General features: G+C 45.7%; 1 protein-coding gene across 1 annotated transcript in view; it reads left to right on the top strand.

Moving 5' to 3' along the window:
- The window catches only part of LOC118370053 (receptor-type tyrosine-protein phosphatase T), a 488900-nt gene that overhangs the window by 142555 nt on the left and 337773 nt on the right, over window positions 1-8572 (top strand). The window lies entirely within an intron of this gene.

Here is an 8572-nt window from a genome sequence, read left to right as displayed (position 1 = left end):
TGAGAAGTATTACTTTATCCTATCCTAGGTATTCCTTAAAGAGGTGGGGTTTCAGGTGTCTCCGGAAGGTGGTGATTGACTCCGCTGTCCTGGCGTCGTGAGGGAGTTTGTTCCACCATTGGGGGCCAGAGCAGCGAACAGTTTTGACTGGGCTGAGCGGGAACTATACTTCCTCAGTGGTAGGGAGGCGAGCAGGCCAGAGGTGGATGAACGCAGTGCCCTTGTTTGGGTGTAGGGCCTGATCAGAGCCTGGAAGTACTGAGGTGCCGTTCCCCTCACAGCTCCGTAGGCAAGCACCATGATCTTGTAGCGGATGCGAGCTTCAACTGGAAGCCAGTGGAGAGAGCGGAGGAGCGGGGTGACGTGAGAGAACTTGGGAAGGTTGAACACCAGACGGGCTGCGGCGTTCTGGATGAGTTGTAGGGGTTTAATGGCACAGGCAGGGCGCCCAGCCAACAGCGAGTTGCAGTAATCCAGACGGAGATGACAAGTGCCTGGATTAGGACCTGCGCCGCTTCCTGTGTGAGGCAGGGTCATTCTGCGGATGTTGTAGAGCATGAACCTACAGTAACGGGCCACCGCCTTGATGTTAGTTGAGAACGACAGGGTGCTGTCCAGGATCATGCCAAGGTTCTTAGCGCTCTGGGAGGAGGACACAATGGAGTTGTCAACCGTGATGGCGAGATCATGGAACGGGCAGTCCTTCCCGGGAGGAAGAGCAGCTCCGTCTTGCCGAGGTTCAGCTTGAGGTGGTGATCTGTCATCCACACTGATATGTCTGCCAGACATGCAGAGATGCGATTCGCCACCTGGTCATCAGAAGGGGGAAAGGAGAAGATTAATTGTGTGTCTCTGCATAGCAATGATAGGAGAGACCATGTGAGGTTATGACAGAGCCAAGTGACTTGGTGTATAGCGAGAATAGGAGAGGGCCTAGAACAGAGCCCTGGGGACACCAGTGGTGAGAGCGCGTGGTGAGGAGACAGATTCTCGCCACGCCACCTGGTAGGAGCGACCTGTCAGGTAGGACGCAATCCAAGCGTGGGCCGCGCCTGAGATGCCCAACTCGGAGAGGGTGGAGAGGAGGATCTGATGGTTCACAGTATCGAAGGCAGCCGATAGGTCTAGAAGGATGAGAGCAGAGGAGGAGAGAGTTAGCTTTAGCAGTGCGGAGCGGCTCCGTGATACAGAGAAGAGCAGTCTCAGTTGAATGACTAGTCTTGAAACCTGACTGATTTGGATCAAGAAGGTCATTCTGAGAGAGATAGCGGGAGAGCTGGCCAAGGACGGCACGTTCAAGAGTTTTGGAGAGAAAAGAAAGAAGGGATACTGGTCTGTAGTTGTTGACATCGGAGGGATCGAGTGTAGGTTTTTTCAGAAGGGGTGCAACTCGCTCTCTTGAAGACGGAAGGGACGTAGCCAGCGGTCAGGGATGAGTTGATGAGCGAGGTGAGGTAACGGAGAAGGTCTCCAGAAATGGTCTGGAGAAGAGAGGAGGGGATAGGGTCAAGCGGGCAGGTTGTTGGGCGGCCGGCCGTCACAAGACGCGAGATTTCATCTGGAGAGAGAGGGAGAAAGAGGTCAGAGCATAGGTAGGGCAGTGTGAGCAGAACCAGCGGTGTCGTTTGACTTAGCAAACGAGGATCGGATGTCGTCGACCTTCTTTTCAAAATGGTTGACGAAGTCATCTGCAGAGAGGAGGAGGGGGGAGGAGGATTCAGGAGGGAGGAGAAGGTGGCAAAGAGCTTCCTAGGGTTAGAGGCAGATGCTTGGAATTTAGAGTGGTAGAAAGTGGCTTTAGCAGCAGAGACAGAGGAGGAAAATGTAGAGAGGAGGGAATGAAAGGATGCCAGGTCCGCAGAGAGGCGAGTTTTCCTCCATTTCCGCTCGGCTGCCCGGAGCCCTGTTCTGTGAGCTCGCAATGAGTCGTCGAGCCACGGAGCGGGAGGGGAGGACCGAGCCGGCCTGGAGGATAGGGGACATAGAGAGTCAAAGGATGCAGAAAGGGAGGTGAGGAGGCAGAATCAGGAGATAGGTTTGAGCAGAGGGAAGAGATGATAGGATGGAAGAGGAGAGAGTAGCGGGGGAGAGAGAGCGAAGGTTGGGACGGCGCGATACCATCCGAGTAGGGGCAGTGTGGGAAGTGTTGGATGAGAGCGAGAGGGAAAAGGATACAAGGTAGTGGTCGGAGACTTGGAGGGGAGTTGCAATGAGGTTAGTGGAAGAACAGCATCTAGTAAAGATGAGGTCGAGCGTATTGCCTGCCTTGTGAGTAGGGGGGAAGGTGAGAGGGTGAGGTCAAAAGAGGAGAGGAGTGGAAAGAAGGAGGCAGAGAGGGAATGAGTCAAAGGTAGACGTGGGGAGGTTAAAGTCGCCCAGAACTGTGAGAGGTGAGCCGTCCTCAGGAAAGGAGCTTATCAAGGCATCAAGCTCATTGATGAACTCTCCGAGGGGACCTGGAGGGCGATAAATGATAAGGATGTTAAGCTTGAAAGGGCTGGTAACTGTGACAGCATGAAATTCAAAGGAGGCGATAGACAGATGGGTAAGGGAGAAAGAGAATGACCACTTGGGAGAGATGAGGATCCCGGTGCCACCACCCCGCTGACCAGAAGCTCTCGGGGTGTGCGAGAACACGTGGGCGGACGAAGAGAGAGCAGTAGGAGTAGCAGTGTTATCTGTGGTGATCCATGTTTCCGTCAGTGCCAAGAAGTCGAGGGACTGGAGGGAGGCATAGGCTGAGATGAACTCTGCCTTGTTGGCCGCAGATCGGCAGTTCCAGAGGCTACCGGAGACCTGGAACTCCACGTGGGTCGTGCGCGCTGGGACCACCAGATTAGGGTGGCCACGCGGTGTGGAGCGTTTGTATGGTCTGTGCAGAGAGGAGAGAACAGGGATAGACAGACACATAGTTGACAGGCTACAGAAGAGGCTACGCTAATGCAAGGAGATTGGAATGACAAGTGGACTACACGTCTCGAATGTTCAGAAAGTTAAGCTTACGTAGCAAGAATCTTATTGACTAAAATGATTAAAATGATACAGTACTGCTGAAGTAGGCTAGCTGGCAGTGGCTGCGTTGTTGACTTTGTAGGCTAGCTGGCAGTGGCTGCGTTGTTGACACTACACTAATCAAGTCGTTCCGTTGAGTGTAATAGTTTCTACAGTGCTGCTATTCGGGGCTAGCTGGCTAGCTAGCATCGTTGATTACGTTACGTTGCGTTAAAAGAACGACAATAGCTGGCTAGCTAACCTAGAAAATCGCTCTAGACTATACAATTATCTTTGATACAAAGACGGCTATGTAGCTAGCTATGTAGCTAGCTACGATCAAACAAATCAAACCGTTGTGCTGTAATGAAATGAAATGAAAATGTGATACTACCTGTGGAGCGAAGCGGAATGCGACCGGTTTGTTGAGTGCAGTAGTTCTATTCAATAGACGTTGGCTAGCTGTTGGCTAGCTAGCAGTGTCTCCTACGTTAAGGACAACAAATAGCTGGCTAGCTAACCTCGGTAAATTAAGATAATCACTCTAAGACTACACACTCTAAACTACACAATTATCTTGGATACGAAGACAGCAAAGACAACTATGTAGCTAGCTAACACTACACTAATCAAGTCGTTCAGTTGAGTGTAATAGTTTCTACAGTGCTGCTATTCGGTAGACGGTAGACGGTGGACGTTTGCTAGCTGGCTAGCTGCTGGGCAGATAGCAGTGTAGACTACGTTAGGACGACGAAATACGATAATTACGCAATTATCTTTGATACAAAGACGGCTATGTAGCTAGCTAAGAAGAAATTGCTAAGATTAGACAAATTAAACCGTTGTACTATAATGAAATGTAATGAAAAGTTATACTACCTGCGGAGCGAAGTGCGGATGCGACCGCTCGCTCCAACCTGGAAGTATATATATATATATATATATTTACGACAGCGTGTTCCAGTTCCTGCCAATATCCAGCAAATTCGCATAGCCATTGAAGTGGAGTGGGTAGGGCTGTGGCGTTCACAACATTTTGTCAGCCAGTGATTGTCAAGCAAATAGCTGCAGGTCTCATGATAATTGGCCGTTAATTAACATTAATATAAAGACATTTAGCAGCTCTTGCCTTCTACACTGATGCATACCTTTGGAATATCTACATTTTAAAAAGTCTAATAAATCCATATAATATACCCTAGACCTTCACAATAAATCCATTATTTATTTTAGAGAGGTCTAGAGAGACATGCTATGAAGAAAATGTAGTAAATTTCAGAGGAACAGAATAGCATACTCTTATTTGTCCTTATGTTAGGACTCAGGGGTGGGCAATTCCAGTCCTAGAGTTTTGCCCCAGCCCAAGCTAACACATCTGACTCCAATAATCACTTAATCATGATATTTAGTTTGGAATGCAATTGGATTAATCAGCTGTGTTTCCTAGGGATGGAGAAGAAGTGTGACACCAATCAGGCCCCAGAGGACTGGAGTTGCCCACCCCAGTTAGGTTCTCTTCTGGTTATGCATATGGCTGTGGGCTACACTAGTTTATTTAGCAGACAGGGGACCTGGTACCACCGGCCGAGAAGGGCCCGAGCTGGGTCCACGGAGCCAGGGCCAGCTGATATCCCAGGATACATTGGAAGGGTGTCGGCCTGGTGGAGGAGTGTCGAAGTGAGTTCTGGTCATATTCCCATATTCCGCACAGGTAATCCTTTCTAACGTTGCTTTTGAAAAGATATCACATAGTAGAACTGCAAAAGTGTTTTGAAAATCAGTGGAATTCCAGGCGGAATTTGAGTATGATAGCTAAGGAGATGGAGAAAATTCAGCCGTTTGGTTGCAAATATGCAGAGGGTGTCAAAGAGAACACAGTGAAGGATGTTGTATAAAACACGTTTCTCCTGATTACATCTTCAAATTTGGGACAACCATGACATCCGTGACAGAGGGAGAAGTGTCTATCCATGTGTATGGTTGAGATAGTCTAGCTATCTACATTGTTTTCATTTCAAGTTAAAGTGTACTGTTAGCTATTTAGCTAATGTTAGCTGGCTGGCTCGCTAGCTAACGTTATGTGTAGGATCTGTGTAGTAATATTGTTTGTATCTCAGAGTCATTTGCATTGCTAGTTAAAGCTAACATGAACCTGGTTGGTTAGTTACATGCAGATTCATGCAGGGTAGTGTCATTATGAGTTGGGATTAAGGTTCATTGTTTAGCTAGCTAGCTAGCTACATGTCAAAACAAAGACTCCACTATGCGAGTAACCATTTCAATAGAATGTTCATGATGTCACTGCGACAACTGTCGATAGACATAGCTAGTAAATGCAGCTAACTTGGTCACATCAAACATTGCACCTGGAATGACTGTACACTAGCTGCATTTTCTTTGAGCTTTTTCTATTGGCATTTACTTGGATATATTCATACTAATATAATAATGACGTTGATGAGTGAACTCGCTAGGCCCAAAAAGTGGAGTTTCGTCTGGACACCCATTCACCGCTCTCTATAGTAGGCTCCAGGGGAGTTCCCATTTCAAAAGTGAAACAAATCTTCCGAGGTCAGACTGTCACGGTCGTCGTAAGAAGTGGACCAAGGTGCAGCGTGGTGAGTGTACATTTTCCTTTTTTTTTTGGAATGACGCCAACAAAACAAGAAACAAAATGAACAACCGTGAAGCTACGGGGTTTTAGTGCCACAAACAATGTTAACTACCCACACTGAAGGAGGGAAAAGGGATACCTAAGTATGATTCCCAATCAGACAACGATCGACAGCTGTCCCTGATTGAGAACCATACCCGGCCAAAAACATAGACATAGACATAGAAAAGAAACATAGAATGCCCACCTCACATCACACCCTGACCCAACCAAATAGAGAAATAAAATGGCTCTCTAAGGTCAGGGCGTGACACAGACAGGCAAACAGCTTATATAACAGCTTATATTATCCCCCGCTGTACCAAACTAAATGCTAGGTTAGAAGCTAGGGTAAATAATGTACAAGTTAGAAATACAATGAATAATTTGGACTGCAATGTGTACATGATAAATTATTATGGTGGTGCAGGCAGATAATTCAGATAGAATAGAAGTGTTAGCAGGTGTCGCAGCGTGGACTTGCTTTGGATATAGCAAGCACCAACTCTCTCTCTCACCTCTCACCACCTCTCTCTCCCCCTACACCTGGGCTCTGTTATCTCAGGTCATAAATTCCTGGAGGAGACTCTCTCTTGATCTGGAGTCATGGACAGCCCTTTTCAAGGTTCCGAATATAAACCCCCACCTGGAGAAGCCCATCACAGACCAAGCATACCTCAGTTAGCCTGAAGTAGCCATTCTAAGCATACCTGAAGTAGCCATTCTATCCACGAAAGTCTCCCAGGGACGCTGGAGTTCAGAATGAAGTTCAGATGAACTTTCCAACAGAAAGACGGACGATTCTAACAGAGATCATGAAGACACACTGGAGCGTAAATATATATTGATTGCAATATTTCCCGAATGAGTGAGCGTTCATGTAAAAGGATTAGCACTTCAATGAATATCATTATCAACTGTATAGTGTATTTTGTCTTTCCCGATTTCTTCCCACATCCCCTATACTTTCATTATAACTTGATATATTGTTGTTTGATTAAGCATTCCTGGAGATTATTTAGTTAGTTAAATAAATGATTAAGACAATTGATGTATGGATGATTTACCGTAAGGTGGGTTTTGTGCAGATGCCAACGATTTACGGCGTTCGGAATGAGACTAACGTGAGGTAAAGAATGATTCATTAATTAGAAGACTATTTGATCAGATGTCAAATATCTGAAAAGGATTATATTAGGGAAAAGTATGAAAAGCTTTGTAATCGGTTTCCTTGGTGCCTGGACTTCCTAGTTAATTACATGTGCTACATGATTAGTTCAAATCACGTAATAATAATTACAGAAATTGATTTGATAAAATGGTGCTTCCCTTACCAGTGATGCAAAAGAACACGACACAGGCATAGGGTGCCTGTGATGGCCAACTCTGACACGGCTTGAACTTCTTTCGTCCAATCAGAATTCAGGATTCAAACCACCAGTTTATTTATTGAAAATTACATTTGACAATTTACATTTTCTTTTAGAGGGTGCTTTTAAAAATATTATTTGGGAGATTCAAAATGTATTTGAGTTAAGTGATATTATTTTATCTGATTACATCAGACAATTAATTGTTCTAGCATGTGTTTACAGTGTCATATGCAGCATATGCCTGTGTGTGTGTGTGCGTGAGGTACGCATGCATGTGTTTGTGTGTGAATATAAGTTTATGCTTGTGTGTGTGTAGTGGTAGAGGACTAAAGACGCTGCAGGCTCCACAGATGGTGGCTGAGATTGATACTCATGGAGGTCAGCCAATGGAGTTAAAAACAGACTCTGGTCAGATGCCACCAGAGAGGGAGGAAGTTGGCCTCTACGACCCATTCCATAGAACACCACTCATCATCGATTCTGGAGAGTGAACTGATTGGCTGATTGGTTCAACCCTGGCCAGAGTCTGGCTCTTTCACACATAAACTAACAGCTTGACTGAGGACAATGACAGCTCAGGCTGGCCTCCTCCTTGCCACTCTGGTTTAGAGGTCATAAAAGGCCAGGACAGTGACTGTGATTTCCATACAGCTCCACATTCTCATTGGCAGCTTATGACTCACACCTGGGTGACCCCTTAGAGTGGAGTTGTGAACTGTGTCTGGGAAATGGTGCAATGGGCTTGACTTTTGGACGATGAGTCATTTGCTGGAGGATAAGTATGGCAATCTATCCTAGCGCAGGGGACACTACACTATCTGTGGTGCTTGGGCTAGTAGAACAGCGTGGCCCAGATCCGGACTAATTGAACCATTTCACAGAACATTGCTGTCATTATTTGCCACTCTTCCAATGATGATAATCATGGCAACAATATGAAAAGGCTGCCTGATAGGCTGCCTGGTAAAGATGGACAGACAACGCATTGTATTGCTTTGGCTCTAATTGCCTACATTACGACCATTGCTTTCAGGTGTGCTTTATTGGCCATTAATACTTGCTTTAAAGGTTGTATACTTGAAGAAGATGATTGGCTGTAAGTTGTTTTTAAGATTATTAGTTATAATAGCTCATTTTGCTTGAACCTGAAGGTCCTTACTTAAAGGGGCAATCAGCAAATGCTACATCCATTTTTGGATTTATAGATTAAGGTACCCATTAAAGAATATAACTTATTCCTCATGAGCTTAGTTCAACTGTCGTACCCCATCAGAACCCAATATATAAGTTGGTTTTACTCCAATGTTTGTAAACAGAGCAAATGTAAACAAAGACTGTATAGCCTAAAAACATGGTTAAAACTATAGTTTAGATATCATGGATGGTCAGTCCTTGCATCCATAGTCTTTGAATTTGAGAGTGGCTACATTTCTCCAGCCCCATTCCCCCTCTTTTTCCTGAAACAATCATATTTATAAGGCTCTATGTCCCTCAATGTAGTTAGGAGGGACATAATTTTGTATATTACATGGTAAGACATGGTCCCACCGGACAA

This window comes from Oncorhynchus keta, chromosome 37, assembly GCF_023373465.1.
Source record: "Oncorhynchus keta strain PuntledgeMale-10-30-2019 chromosome 37, Oket_V2, whole genome shotgun sequence".
Lineage (NCBI taxonomy): Eukaryota > Metazoa > Chordata > Actinopteri > Salmoniformes > Salmonidae > Oncorhynchus > Oncorhynchus keta.
Note: the sequence above shows the minus strand (reverse complement) of the source record. Positions and strands in the feature narration are given on the sequence as shown.